The 15,336-nt window shown below is 36.1% G+C and overlaps 1 protein-coding gene across 2 annotated transcripts in view; it reads left to right on the forward strand.

The window, feature by feature from the left end:
- csmd3b (CUB and Sushi multiple domains 3b) overlaps positions 1-15,336 on the forward strand; it is a 715,228-nt gene that overhangs the window by 385,521 nt on the left and 314,371 nt on the right. The gene's annotated exons all lie outside the window — the stretch shown is intronic.

Here is a 15,336-nt window from a genome sequence, read left to right on the forward strand (position 1 = left end):
GTCAATCACTGAAACAAATAACATGTTGAGTAACAAATAACATGTATAATATGTATGTGTACCCGCATGTGGCATACTGATTATTTCACCACCACTGTGCTGAAATTAGTATGAATATGGCACACATTTGTCTTGTAATAAAAAAATAAAATATAAAAAATAAAAATCCTGTGAATGTCAACTTAATTAGAAATGAAATAATCATAAAAAAATTTGATTTATAGAAGTGAATATATAAATTGTGACACTATTACATATTTTGGGTCACTAAAGACCCAACAGATTTTTATTTTATTTTTAATTTTTATAATTTTGGCTTTTATATTATTATTATTATTATTGTTAAATGATTTATAAGAGAAAGGTTGAGCAATGCTAAAGAAGCATAACTCTATAAAATGGATGAGGGTAAAGAAGGAGGAATGAGGTCCCAGGTCACTAAAGACCAGAGGTATGCATTTAATATTTAAAAAGTTGAATACAATTTTTAACAGTCTTCTATTTTAGCTCATAATGCAGTTTCATAAAATTATTGCATTGCATTTGAATAGGGTGTGGGTAGTTCATGCATGACATGTCCATGAACTGATATGTAATCTACATTAATCTACATGTAATTTACATTATATGAATGTATTAGGGAAAGTATATATTTTAGGTGCTGTACCTGTTGACCATGTTTACCATCTTTTTAAAATAGTATTACATGGAGTATAACATGGACATGTCAGCTTCCCAATTCATTTCAACTACCCATTTAACATTAAATGTAACATTTGGGCAAAACTATATACACTTATACAAATAAATCTGTCACTATTTAAAGAAGCACAGGGAGTGGTTATCTTTTTTTTTTTTTTTTTTCTCAACAAATCATATGCAAATTAATCTTTCCTAAACAAGTGAAGTAGTAAGCTGGTTGTCTATGTCCATTGCCTGGACCACGGTACAGTAGTTTGTTTTTTATTTATTGAGTTATAATCCATTTCTCTTTTGGGAATTACACCTCTTATATGACACAAACAAATTGTGCCTATGGTGGGATTTATTACTTACACTCTGTCCAAAATACTGTATGTTTTTTCCAATCCGTGAGTCCATTATGTCTGCAAGGCTAATGACAAATTAATAGGCAGATAATGAATTAGACAAATTAATCAATGAATGCCTGTGTATCATGGTAAGTGATCAATTGATTGATTGATGGTTAAAAAAGTCAACAAACATTTTGTGTGGTACATAGGATTTGATGTAGGGTGAGTAAATTGTGACAGAATTTAAATTTTTGAGTGAACTGTTCCTTTAAGGATCATATATATATTTCATCACATTGTGCAACTGAAAGTCCACATTTCCATTTCAATAACACAGCTCTTTTCAAACCATCATTTCAGTCTAGTTGCACATGATCACTTTCACACGGTGACATGGGTATCAGAGGATTGCTCTGTACTCTCTGAAGTCTAGCTTGATATCCAAAATAGCAAATAAAACATACTAAACAAATACAAAAACCTCAGTGAATCATGTGCTATAAAAGAGGAATCAGCTTGCTGAACTAAAATGACATTTGCCATCATACAATGCTCACTGTAAATACAAGCTTTATTGAAATGGTTTCAGGGGTGTTGGTTGGCAAGCCAGTGGTGAAATATGCTTCTCAGTAAAAGCATTGCAAGGTCATTAGCTGGTGCGAGAGGTTCATTTATTCTTCAGTTTGCCACGTCGCCTTCCTCCCTCCCAATCTGATTGTCAAAATGGAGGTTTTGGTCCTGGGCCAAACATGATATTCATGTGGAAATGTGACTAGAATGCTAGATGTCTGGATGTGTGGTGGTTGCTGATTTACATAAGCTCCATGGACTTATAGAAAATTCTTCAGAGTAACTGAATTATTGACACTGTACTGAGATACTGTAGCAATGTTGACAAAGTGTACCATGGGCTAACATGTATCATCAGGTTTTGCACAAACTTATGGAATCCATGCTAGCTATATACTGTAGTGCTTGTTGTCATTATACCATATACTAAGATTAAAACTAAAATTGTTATGCTGATGATGTATTTTGCAATAAAATATTTTGAATTTTAATCAGAATAGTATTTCTCAGAGCTGTGGTCCCCAATGTATTATACAGTGTATTTAACTTATAAAAGTGTCAGTAATTTTTCTATTTGTTGTAGAGCTTCAGCATCTCAACCAGAGAAATAATTAATAAAGCCACATTTCTGGCTTTTTCTGTGTACTTCATCTGTTGTTTTTCCCCTCTGTCTGCTGAACATGATTGTGCACAAAAGCACTTGTAGTTCGGACATTGTCCTGCCCCTCCCACAGTGCTTAGATGGATAAAATATGGCTCCCACGATGCCATATGGTGGAGAGGCCTTGACTCCATGTAGTGGAGAACAAGGAGAGAGTGCACCATGAAGGGGAGGAGGGAAGGGTGCTCTGCCACAGGAGGAGTGCCTATGGAGAACACTGATTACTTACTTTCAAAACATCAGTTTGATGGAGAGACGCGAGCGGCTTCCCAGCGGCCTCTCATTCATCTGAGCTGCGGCTGCATGTGATTGATGAGGCGACCGCCAGTGTGAGACCCATGCTGTAGAGTCTGCTTTCATCTCTCTCTTTCTCTCTTTTCTCTCTCTCTGCATTGCTCTCCCACACTCTTTCTCCCCCCATCCCCAAAATGTATACAGAGCTCAGGTGCAAAGAAGGTTGATAAAGTGTGTGTGTGTGTGTGTGTATATATATATATATATATATATATATATATATATACAGGTGCATCTCAATAAATTAGAATGTCGTGGAAAAGTTCATTTATTTCAGTAATTCAACTCAAATTGTGAAACTCGTGTATTAAATAAATTCAATGCACACAGACTGAAGTAGTTTAAGTCTTTGGTTCTTTTAATTGTGATGATTTTGGCTCACATTTAACAAAAACCCACCAATTCACTATCTCAAAAAATTAGAATATGGTGACATGCCAATCAGCTAATCAACTCAAAACACCTGCAAAGGTTTCCTGAGCCTTCAAAATGGTCTCTCAGTTTGGTTCACTAGGCTACACAATCATGGGGAAGACTGCTGATCTGACAGATCAATAATTGACACCCTTCACAAGGAGGGTAAGCCACAAACATTCATTGCCAAAGAAGCTGGCTGTTCACAGAGTGCTGTATCCAAACATGTTAACAGAAAGTTGAGTGGAAGGAAAAAGTGTGGAAGAAAAAGATGCACAACCAACCGAGAGAACTGCAGCCTTATGAGGATTGTCAAGCAAAATCAATTCAAGAATTTGGGTGAACTTCACAAGGAATGGACTGAGGCTGGGGTCAAGGCATCAAGAGCCACCACACACAGACGTGTCAAAGAATTTGGCTACAGTTGTCGTATTCCTCTTGTTAAGCCACTCCTGAACCACAGACAACGTCAGAGGCGTCTTACCTGGGCTAAGAAGAAGAAGAACTGGACTGTTGCCCAGTGGTCCAAAGTCCTCTTTTCAGATGAGAGCAAGTTTTGTATTTCATTTGGAAACCAAGGTCCTAGAGTCTGGAGGAAGGGTGGAGAAGCTCATAGCCCAAGTTGCTTGAAGTCCAGTGTTAAGTTTCCACAGTCTGTGATGATTTGGGGTGCAATGTCATCTGCTGGTGTTGGTCCATTGTGTTTTTTGAAAACCAAAGTCACTGCACCCGTTTACCAAGAGATTTTGGAGCACTTCATGCTTCCTTCTGCTGACCAGCTTTTTAAAGATGCTGATTTCATTTTCCAGCAGGATTCGGCACCTGCCCACACTGCCAAAAGCACCAAAAGTTGGTTAAATGACCATGGTGTTGGTGTGCTTGACTGGCCAGCAAACTCACCAGACCTGAACCCCATAGAGAATCTATGGGGTATTGTCAAGAGGAAAATGAGAAACAAGAGACCAAAAAATGCAGATGAGCTGAAGGCCACTGTCAAAGAAACCTGGGCTTCCATACCACCTCAGCAGTGCCACAAACTGATCACCTCCATGCCATGCCGAATTGAGGCAGTAATTAAAGCAAAAAGGACCCCCTACCAAGTATTGAGTACATATACAGTAAATGAACATACTTTCCAGAAGGCCAACAATTCACTAAAAATGTTTTTTTTTTTATTGGTCTTATGATGTATTCTAATTTTTTGAGATAGTGAATTGGTGGGTTTTTGTTAAATGTGAGCCAAAATCATCACAATTAAAAGAACCAAAGACTTAAACTACTTCAGTCTGTGTGCATTGAATTTATTTAATACACGAGTTTCACAATTTGAGTTGAATTACTGAAATAAATGAACTTTTCCACGACATTCTAATTTATTGAGATGCACCTGTATATATATATATATATATATATATATATATATATATATATATATATATATATTTTTTTTTTTTTTTTTTTTTTTTTAAACAATAGTGGTTCATAAACTACACACTTCACCTTTAAATAATAATAATAATAATAATAATAATAATAATAATTATTATTATTATTATTATTATTATTATTTTTTTTATTTTTATTATATATATATATATATATATATATATATATATATATATATATATATATATATATATATTTATTTATTTATTTATTTATTTATTGTTGTAAGTGGTAATGTTAGTCTATAGTTATTACAATAAAAGTCGCGAGTTCGAATCCAGGGTGTGCTGAGTGACTCCAACCAGGTCTCCTAAGCAACCAAATTGGCCTAGTTGCTAGGGAGGGTAGAGTCACATGGGATAACCTCCTCGTGGTTGCGATTAGTGGTTCTTGCTCTTATGGTAGCATGAGCCTCCATGTGCTGTGAGTCTCCGCAGTGTCATGCACAGCAAACCACATGATAAGATGTGCGGATTGACTGTCTCAGAAGCAGAGGCAACTGAGACTTGTCCTGGAATTGGGCATTCCAAATTGGGGAGAAAAGGGGAGAAAAAAAAAGGAAAAAAAAAAAGAAATGTGTATGTGTGTGTGTGCTGGTTTGACAGACATTAAGGGGAATAAAATTGACAGTTTAATTTTAATGGCTTAAACATACTAAATAATGTTTTTATAAAAATGTAAAAATGCAAAAAGATTTCCGTGGGGATTTAATTTTGGGGTTGGTTATGATTTGGGTACAGAAAATAATAGTAGCCCATATTTATAATGCATTGTAAAGGCATTATACATGCATTATACTGCATTCATGATGTCTCAAAATACACCATATAATAAGTTATAACTTCTCATAAATAATTACTGTATAACTACAGTTATAATACATGATAAAACTTCCCCATTTTTAGTTTTACTTACGAGTATAATGCATTATAAAACAAGCAACATCCAATTTTAATGCAGCAGAAGCTAATAAAGTCAATCATATAAGTGCTGTCATGCAAAAGCAACATAGTGTAAACAGTCAAAAGGCTTTATGACATGATCATTTTAAAAGTGGTTTTTGCCTGCTTTAAGTAAAGGTACAAAAGCAGTATCTGCTTATAAACAGCCATAACGTAAACTTCTAACATACAATTCATTACAAGTAAAACTTATACAATGGAAGTTATTTATAAAATAAGTTTAAAATGTATTGAATAGAGTCCATTATAGAATCAGTTTTATTTATTTTTATTTTTTATTTTTTTATTATTATTATTCTTGGGTTTGTTTACCCCCAAGAAGATTGGCAGCATGTGTGATCAACATTCATATTTCTTTCTCAAGAGTGTTTCTGATATATTTTAACCTTGTAGCTTTACAAGTGTGTTTCGTAATATCTAAACATTTACAATGAATGGGTTTGTAAGGAAATACAGTACAGAGACCAGTATGAACAATGATGACCAGCAGTCAAAGTTGAAGTTTCAATCAATAGAGAGAGAGTTTACTTGGTTTTATTGAAAGTGAGGCGGACATGTCCCCTGCATCCCCCGCATATTCTATGGTCATGCTCAACATCTTATCCAATTTTCGTAAGAGCGCTAATTCTAATCGCAATTTTTGTGCCAGCACAAGTGGGCATGGGTGGGAGTGTTTGTGCTGTTGTGGGTGTATGCACACAAACTGTGGGTGTATTGTATGTTAATGAAGTGGCGCAAAGTGCAATTTGCTATTTGCCTGAGAAAAATGTTGTTGCGTGTGTGTGTGTGTGTGCCAAAAACCTTCTATGTTAGCAGTGCCACCTGTCTTAATTAGAGACCAGGCAATTAAGACAGATTCCATGATTAAGGAACATGCTAACGGCTGTCATTTGCTAATAATGAATCCTCTCCTAATTTTGCACAGAACCACTGAGAGCTATTGATCTGAAAAAGGGATGAGACTCGAATGGCAAATGCTTAAAAGCTTGCCAAGTCCATTATGGTAAATGACGATAGGCTCTTATTTTCTTTTACCTCATGGAGAAGGCTCTCTCTCTTTTGTCTCCATTCCTCTTACTGAAGTGTTTTTTTTTTTGGGTTTTTTTTTTTTTTTTTTTTAAGGTAGTCGATGTGTTTTGAAGGCACATTTCAATGTCTGGAGTCTGAGCATACTCTATGGTGTCTTCTGATGCATTTAGTTTTATTGATTTCAACGGGCCATTCACATTCATCTCAGCCACAGAGAAGCATCTAAAATTTGCCACATTCACTCTGCATTAAAGCTGGTACATAATCTTGTCTGATTTGGTGCACAAACCAGTGTGTAATTTTTGTTTGATTTGGTTTGGCTTTACATTATCTTTCCTGCTGGATGTCTGTGGCATGTTTAAAGTTATTGCTGTAAATGTTAGATCTTTAAAGGTCATCTCTAGGTGCTTGATGATGAAGATGTTGCTATCGATGACTCTGCATTAGTCATTCTTTGTGTCACTATACATTGACTGGCACTGGCATCTCAGAGACCTTGAAGTCTTTCTGACTAGGACAGAAAGATCTTTGTAAGGGCATTTTGAATGCAGCCTCTCCCAACCCAACCTTTTGTCCACACCCACACATCTCTTTTTCTCTCTTTTTCAACTTTCAACAACTTTCTTAGAAGTTTTTTTCATGCAATCACAATTTATTTTTATTTTCTGGTGCCTTTGGTGTATAAAGCTCTGGAAAAAATTAAGAGACCACTGCAAAATTCTCAGTTTCTCTGGATTTACTATTTATAGGTATGTGTTTGAGTAAAATGAACATTTTTGTTTTATTCTATAAAGTACTGACAACATTCCTCCTAAATTCCAAATAAAAATATTGTCATTTAGAGCATTTATATGCAGAAAATGACAATTGGTCAAATTAACAAAAAAGATGCAATGTTTTCAGACCTCGAATAATGCAAAGAAAACAAGTTCATAATCATTTTTAAACAACACAATACTAATGTTTTAATTTAGGAAGAGTTCAGAAATCAATATTTATTGGAATAATCCTGATTTTCAATAACAGCTTGCGTCTTGGCATGCTCTCTACCAGTCTTTCAAATTGCTGTTGGGTGACTTTATGCCACTCCTGGTGCAAAAATTCAAGCAGCTCAGCTTTGTTTGATGGCTTGTGGCCATCCATCTTCCTCTTGATCACATTCCAGAGGTTTTCAATGGGGTTCAGGTCTGGAGATTGGGCTGGCCATGACAGAGTCTTGATTCCGTAGTCCACCATCCACATCCTCCATCCACATATACTAGACACTTCAAAGCAAACGTTCTAAACCATTTATTTGTATTGTTGGCCGGAGTAGCACTAGTGCGTGCAGTGCAAAATGGAATGGAGCAATTGTTTACTGTCGACGTGCCGCTGCAACTGACACTTCCAGTGTTGATTTACAGTAGGACCTTTTTGCTTTTGATGCGACGTGATGCTTGTGAGAACAAAGTTTCTTTGATATGGCAATAAATTACAATTGCTCACAGCGCAGAAAAGTTGTCAATTAGTCTATTTTGTAGCTGATCATGTCACGTTGTTCATCGTAGCCTCAGGTAGAGACAGAAACACAGCTGTAGGAAGGGAAACTTTCCTGACTTGCATTCAAACCGTAACACCTCCTCCTCGTCACACTCCTCCCCCACCTGATTCAGGCTGGGGCGCCACCGGGCGCCACCCCCCCCCCCCCATATCTCTGGAAGACGTTACTCTTCCGGCCGTTCCATCAGCTGGTGGTCCACCCCGCCTTCTGTGAACCTGGGGAAGAGACGAGAGGAGGCGTAGGGAGAGGGAAAGGGTGAGCAGAGACACAGAGAGAGAGAGACAGAGAGAGAGAGAGAGAGAGAGAGAGAGTGAGAGAGAGAGAGAGAGAAGAACTTGCTTCCAGACGAACTGTCACCCGGACCTCAGCTCGCTCCTCCCCGGCAGACGGCAGCAAGTCCTCCGGCCCCTGACAGATGGAACTGTTCCTCCCCTTCTTCGGCAGACAGACAGCGGTTCCTCTGGCTCTCACCGGCTGGCAGCGACCCCTCAGTCCCCAGGCAGATGGCTGCTCCACTGACGGATGGCTAGGACTCTGCGACAGCACATCCCTCCTCCCTCCTGGGTTTCGGCACCACTGTAACAGCTCATGGATGGGCAAGGAGGAGGTGGGAACCGGCTTAACAGTAAACATAAAGTTTTAATGTCAAACTTATATTAAAGCAAACATAAACACACACAGACACACATGCAACGTGGCCGCGTGCGTCTCTCTCTCTCTCTCTCTCTCTCTCTCTCTCTCTCTCTCTCTCGAACTGGCACCTCCGGCTCCCCTTTATCTCGCTCTGCCACTGATCAGCAGATTCAGCACCGGTCATGCTCCATCACAGCCTGGCTATGCCCTCCTCCTCGTCATAGTGATAAATAGCACAGAAAATTGTGTTAATGTTTTTTATATAGTCAAAACAATCAATAAATAATACTATTTTAGTTCCAAAGTTCCAAAAAGTACAAAACTTGTCGCAAATATTACAAATCAAGTAAACAAAAACATATAATGCAATATATAGCGAAAGTATATTCATAACGAGAGATTTACATGCATTTTAATGGGCCGGTCATTTCTGACCGGAAGCACCACAAGTGTGACTTTCTGCCATTTGTCTACTAAATAAAATTGTTAAAAAAGATAATTTCTGGCTAAACATTAAAACAAAGTATGTGATAAACAGGACATAAAATTGTATGTATGGTATTTTAATACAGTAAGAATATCCATAAAATATATATATATATATATATATATATATATATATATATATATACACTGCCATTCAAAAGTCTGGGGTCACTTGACTGAAATGTTCTCATGATCTTAAAAACCTTTTGATTTGAAAACGTATGCTTAAATGTTTGAAATTAGTTTTGTAGGCAAAAATATAATTGTGCCAACATATTAATTTATTTCATTACAAAACTACAATTTGGACCGAATAATTAAGAAAAGAAGCTAATAAGTGCCCAGTATTGATGGGAACTCCTTCAATACTGTTTAAAATGCATCCCAAGGTCATACCTCAAGAAGATGGTTGAGAAAATGTTGAGTACATTTCTGCAAAGGCTGGCTACTTTGAAAATGCTAAAATATAACATAGTTTTATTTATTTATTTATTTTATTAGTCACAACACAATTCCTATAGTTCCATTTCTGTTCTTCCATAGTTTTGATGACTTTAATATTATCCTTAAATATGAAAAATAATAATAATAAAGAATGAGTAAATTCATATTTTAATGCATTTATTTATTTAATGCCCATATATTGTTAAATAAATGGGGGAAATAATTTTTCATATTTGAATACAGTGTGTATATATGTATATATATATATATATATATATATATATATATATATATATATATATATATATATACACACACAGGGTTGGGGAGTAACAGAATACATGTAACGGGATTATGTATTTAAAATACAAAATATAAGTAACTGTATTCCACAACAGTTACAATTTAAATCATTGGTAATTAGAATACAGTTATATTCAAAAAGTATTTTGATTACTGAAGAGATTACTTTGCATTTTATTGTCGTTTGTTTAATTTAATATTTAGTCCTTTCAGATGGAAAACATTTATACATAAAAATAATGTGATCCAAAGTGCATTTAAACAACAGTGAAACACTTTCTTATGATGTGTTACATTCATACAAGCAGACAGAGAAGTAAGTTTGAAGTAAGTTTGGAGCAGAAGAAATAGAAATAAACCTTGTGTAAATTGTCATCTTTACGCTAAACTAAAATGCTATTTCTAGCCATTTTACATGCACGTTACCAGGCACAATCATTTTTTTTTATCAAGAAAATTCATGTTCGATCATAATTTCTTTTTTTCTAGTAAGACCTTTGATATTAAGGCAAATATCGTATTCTTGATAATATTTTTTATTTATTTTTTTATCTAAAAATCCTTAAAACAAGATCAGTTTGATTTATCTTGTTTTTAGAAACAACACTGCATAAGATATTTAGGTTTTTCAGAGAATGTATTTTTAACATTTGTGTTTAGTCTTACTGTACTGGCAGAGTTTTTATAGTCAAAACAAGTGAAAAAAATCTACCAGTGCTGAAGAAGTAATCCAAAGTATTTAGAATATGTTACTGACCTTGAGTAATCTAACGGAATACATTACAAATTACATTTTACAGCATGTATTCTGTAATCTGTAGTGGAACACATTTCAAAAGTAACCCTCCCAACCCTGTATATATATATTTATATAGTCGACTAAAGAGTGTAAAAATAGAAATGCACTAAAATAGAACCAATTCAAGTAACAAACATTTCCCAAGTTTAAGTAGGAGGTTGACTAATTGAAAGAACTATTCCCCAAAGGTTGAGTATTTGTTGCCATGCCCTTTAAATCTCTTAAACCCTCATCCACCACAATATTAATCTGCAGACAGGCTGTAGCTATCCACTTGCTACATCAATCGTGAAGCCACATCCTCAAGATTCGCATCAGAGTGTCAGTGCACCGCACAATACTAGTGTCAAGCACCGCTTTAAAGTTTGAAATCTACATGAAGAGTGCTGCAGAAAATATCAGAGTTCCAAATGGCATACTACGCATACTACTCTTACTGCTTCTACCATATTTATGTATGGCATAGTAAGACAAGTATGCCATTGCGAACACGACCAACGTCTTGTTCAGCTTTTAGCACTGAAACTGCCTATGTAATGATACTGTACTTCTTCTGAATCGTCTAGTAATCAATAGCTGACGCTTCGAAAGATCATTGGCAACTGGGACAAAATTGGAATTGTTTGAACTTGTTTGACCTTTCTTATGCATTTTTATATGCATTGCATTTTGCGAGAATAGATTTTTCTGTATTACAGCATGATATTGGTACACATTGTTGAGCAGTATTAGATTCCAGTGCTTGAAGCACCAACACCATATAAGCTTGTGCTTTTTGAATACAGTTTATAAGCTCCATTTGGATTAACTTCATGGACATGGTGGGATTTGCTCAAGCTCCTTGCTCATCCATGTGTTTGATAACCACCTCATCCTTTTGCTGACCTTGCCTTCTGATGCAGTCTAACAAACATCCACACACATCTACACACAAACACGCACACACCACGTGCACACCATAGAGCAGACACCTTGCAGTGAGCTATGTTGATTAAATTACATCTATCCATGTGAAAGAGTTTATTGGTGTGCATGGTTATTTATTCAGGGGTAGAATAGGTGGTGTGGGTGAGGAATCAGAGTTCTGGAGTTGGGGGTTGATTCAAACCCTGCCAGCCTCTCCTTCTCTGGAGAAATTATGTTACTGCAAAATCACACTTATTTAATAAAACTGTCATGCAATTGCAAATGTGGAAACGTGCTGTTCAAGAGAGCTACTCCCACACGGGACAATCACATCAATACTAAGCTAAATTAAAGTCACTGGTGCACTGAAATTCAGTTTACAATTAAAGAATGGCCCATATTTCTCTTCAGAAGTGAGGGGGACATCACTGAAATGCTTGAATCAGCCATGAATTTACGTGAGTGATAATGTTGTGTGTTCCTGAATCATCTAAACTCTGTAGCAGACAAGCATCAGGGAGGTGCATTATTTTCCTTGTTGCCTGTACTTTTTGAAATGTCTTTATAACAAGATAAACGTACTTGAGAATGAGATAATAAGACTTAATAATAAGACTTTCAGAGAAACTCTCTTGAATTAAGTTTCCTTTGGCATTTTTTTCATGTTGAAATAAATATATAGGATGTACTGTACTGCGTAATAAAAAGACCAATTCCTCAAAATATTTTTAAATATAATTTACATATATTTTTACTACATTTTGAGATTAAATTCTTTACACCACAATTTTACAGAGCGGTTATCTGAGTTACCGTAGACTTTGTAAGTTTGAACCATTCTGGCCATTCTCTGTTGACCTCTTTCATCAACAAGGCTTTTCTGTCCACAGAACTGCGGCTCACTGGATGTTTTTTTTTGTTTTTGGCACCATTCGGATTAAATTCTAGAGACTGTTGTGCTTGAAAATCCCAGGAGAGCAGCAGTTCTGTGTACGTAAATGCCTTGTTGATGAGAGAGGTCAACAGAGAATGGCCAGACTGGTTTGAACTGACAAAGTCTACGGTAACTCAGATAACACTCTGTACAATTGTGGTGAGAAGAATAGCATCCAAGAATGCTATTCTGAGGTGTGGGATGGCTCTGTTTTGGTGGCACGAGGGGGACCTACACAATATTAGGCAGGTGATTTTAATGTTGTGACTGATTGGTGTATATACAGTATATATACACCACTCATAGAAACTGTGTTTGAAGGTGAAATACATTAACACACACACACACACACACACACACACACACACACACTCACACACACACACACACACACACACACACAGTTATTTCTATTTGACCAAAAGAGAAATGCAGAAATAGCCAAGAGTAAGTCTATAACTTGTTTCAGTTGTAAGGAACTTCGCAAAGTGTCACCCTTTATGCCTTTATTTGGCAACGTTTTATGTTGGTCAACATAATTACAAACAAAATCCCCATCAGTTTAAACAGGGGGTCCAAAAATCTGAGACCACTAGTGAAAAGGGATGCTTCTAATTGGGGAGGGATCAACTACTCATAAATGCACTAGAAGGTGTAATAAGACAACACGTGCTCTATAACTTGTTTTATTTTTAAGTAACTTCGCACATTCAGCATGGTAGACTGCAAGGGTTTTCATTCTATGATAAACAAACTGGAATAATTTTTCACTGACACTGACATACCTATACTGTTGCTTCAATGCCACTATGATAAAGTTAAGCAGTATGTTCAGTACTCATTACCCAAAGCACTGAAATCCAAAGAAGATGATTAACAAAAGGGTGAATAAAGGATGAATATATCACAGTTTTGACAACACACGAAAGTATTGCAATATTATCATATCCATCATACTGTGGCCCAGATATGGATATAATATTGTATCGCCAAGTCCCTGCTGATTCCCACACCTTTGTAGCATCGTGCAAAATGGGATAAAACTCACCTTTTTATGTTTATTTTTTTATTATTATAATTTTTTTTATTTATTTATTTTTTTAACTTTTTGTGTTGCAGTATCCCTTTATATTTAAGAGAGGCATTTGCCATACTTCATTTCTTAAATTATATAATGCTCATGAAACAGCAGAACTTAAATTGTTTTGACCCTAACACCATAAGTCATTTAGGTTCTTTATAGGAACAGATGTTTAATTTATACAACTCCATTTCAGATGTTTTAAATTTGCCAAGACATGTAAAATTATGGAGATGGAAAGGTTTACGTGCACAAGTCATGTTGTTTTGTGACTATGCCACTGCATAACAAGACTTGGACAAACATATTCATGCAAGTTTGATGTAAGATTGAATACATTTTTCAAACATAGATTACTCAGAGCCCGGGAAGTCAGTTGTCCCTTTGGGAGGCTTACAAAGCTCTTTAAATTCTTGTACATGGTATGCTTTGTTTTGTGAAGCCAAGCAAAAGATGTCTGACACTGACAAAGCAAAGCTGAGAGAAATTTCACACTAGGAGGTTTTCTCAAATGTTTTTTCTCAGTAACTATACGTTTTGAGTCAAAAGTCCAAAAGCACAAATATGTGTTTTCTCAAGCAGTGGTTTCGGACACCTCGTTCAAAACCCTCTTAAATTAGAATATTTTTTTGTGAATTCATTCGACCAACTAAAATCCCAATATCATCACATTTTTGCTGTAGCTGTCGGGTGAACACGATACAACCACAATGTCATACATTCAGACAAGGGGCAACTATATGATGAAGGTAGATTTTTACCGAAAGGTTAAAGTGTGTTTTCAGGGCAAGTTTTTTTTTATTGGGGCAAGTTGTCAAACGTGTTTTAAATGTTATAAATGTACTAGGGGTGGAAAATTGAAATAATATAACATTAATTTTAAGTTTAAATTAACGTTGGGGGCCTGGGTAGCTCAGCGAGTCAAGACGCTGACTACCACACCTGGAGTCGTGAGTTCAAATTCAGGGTATGCTGAGTGACTCCAGCCAGGTCTCCTAAGCAACCAAATTGGCCCGGTTGCTAGGGAGGGTAGAGTAACATGGGGTAACCTCCTCGTGGTCGCTATAATGTGGTTCTCGCTCTCAGTGGGGCATGTGGTGAGTTGTGCGTGGATGCCGCAGAGAATAGCGTGAAGCCTCCACACTCGCTATGTCTCCGCGGTACAACAAGCCACGTGATAAGATGCACAGATTGATGGTCTCAGACGTGGAGGCAACTAAGATTCGTCCTCCACTACGCCACCATGAGGACTTAGAGTGCATTGGGAATTGGCCATTCCAAATTGGGGAGAAAAGGGGAGAAGTTGAATTTTAAGTTTAAGTTTAAATTAACGTTAATTTCTGCGATTAATAGTTGACTGTTTAACATATAAAAATGTACGTAGTACATACATTTCCAGGAGGTTAAATGTGTCTAATATCTGTATGTATAGTGTCTAATAATGCATTTGGCAATCTACTTTTAAGTTTATCTTGCCAATAAAGCTTAATATGAATTGAATCTGCCCATTAGATCCTAATATAAAATAATAATAATAATAATAATATTTTGCCTAACATTTAATTACAGAATTTTCACTGATTTTATGACATGTATGCATTTACTTGTATCAAAGATTTTTATATCTGTAAAAATGTGTTTTTTTTTTTATACTCTATAAAATAAATAAATAAAAAAAAAAAAAAGGAATAAAACATGCAACAACTAGCCCTGGTCTGCCCTATAATTTTTGTGTGTCCCTGTGGTAGGGTGAAAGAGCGAGTGAGAGGGACAGAGAGGCGGAAAGATAACAGTAATGAT

Source organism: Myxocyprinus asiaticus, chromosome 30, assembly GCF_019703515.2.
Source record: "Myxocyprinus asiaticus isolate MX2 ecotype Aquarium Trade chromosome 30, UBuf_Myxa_2, whole genome shotgun sequence".
Taxonomy (NCBI): domain Eukaryota; kingdom Metazoa; phylum Chordata; class Actinopteri; order Cypriniformes; family Catostomidae; genus Myxocyprinus; species Myxocyprinus asiaticus.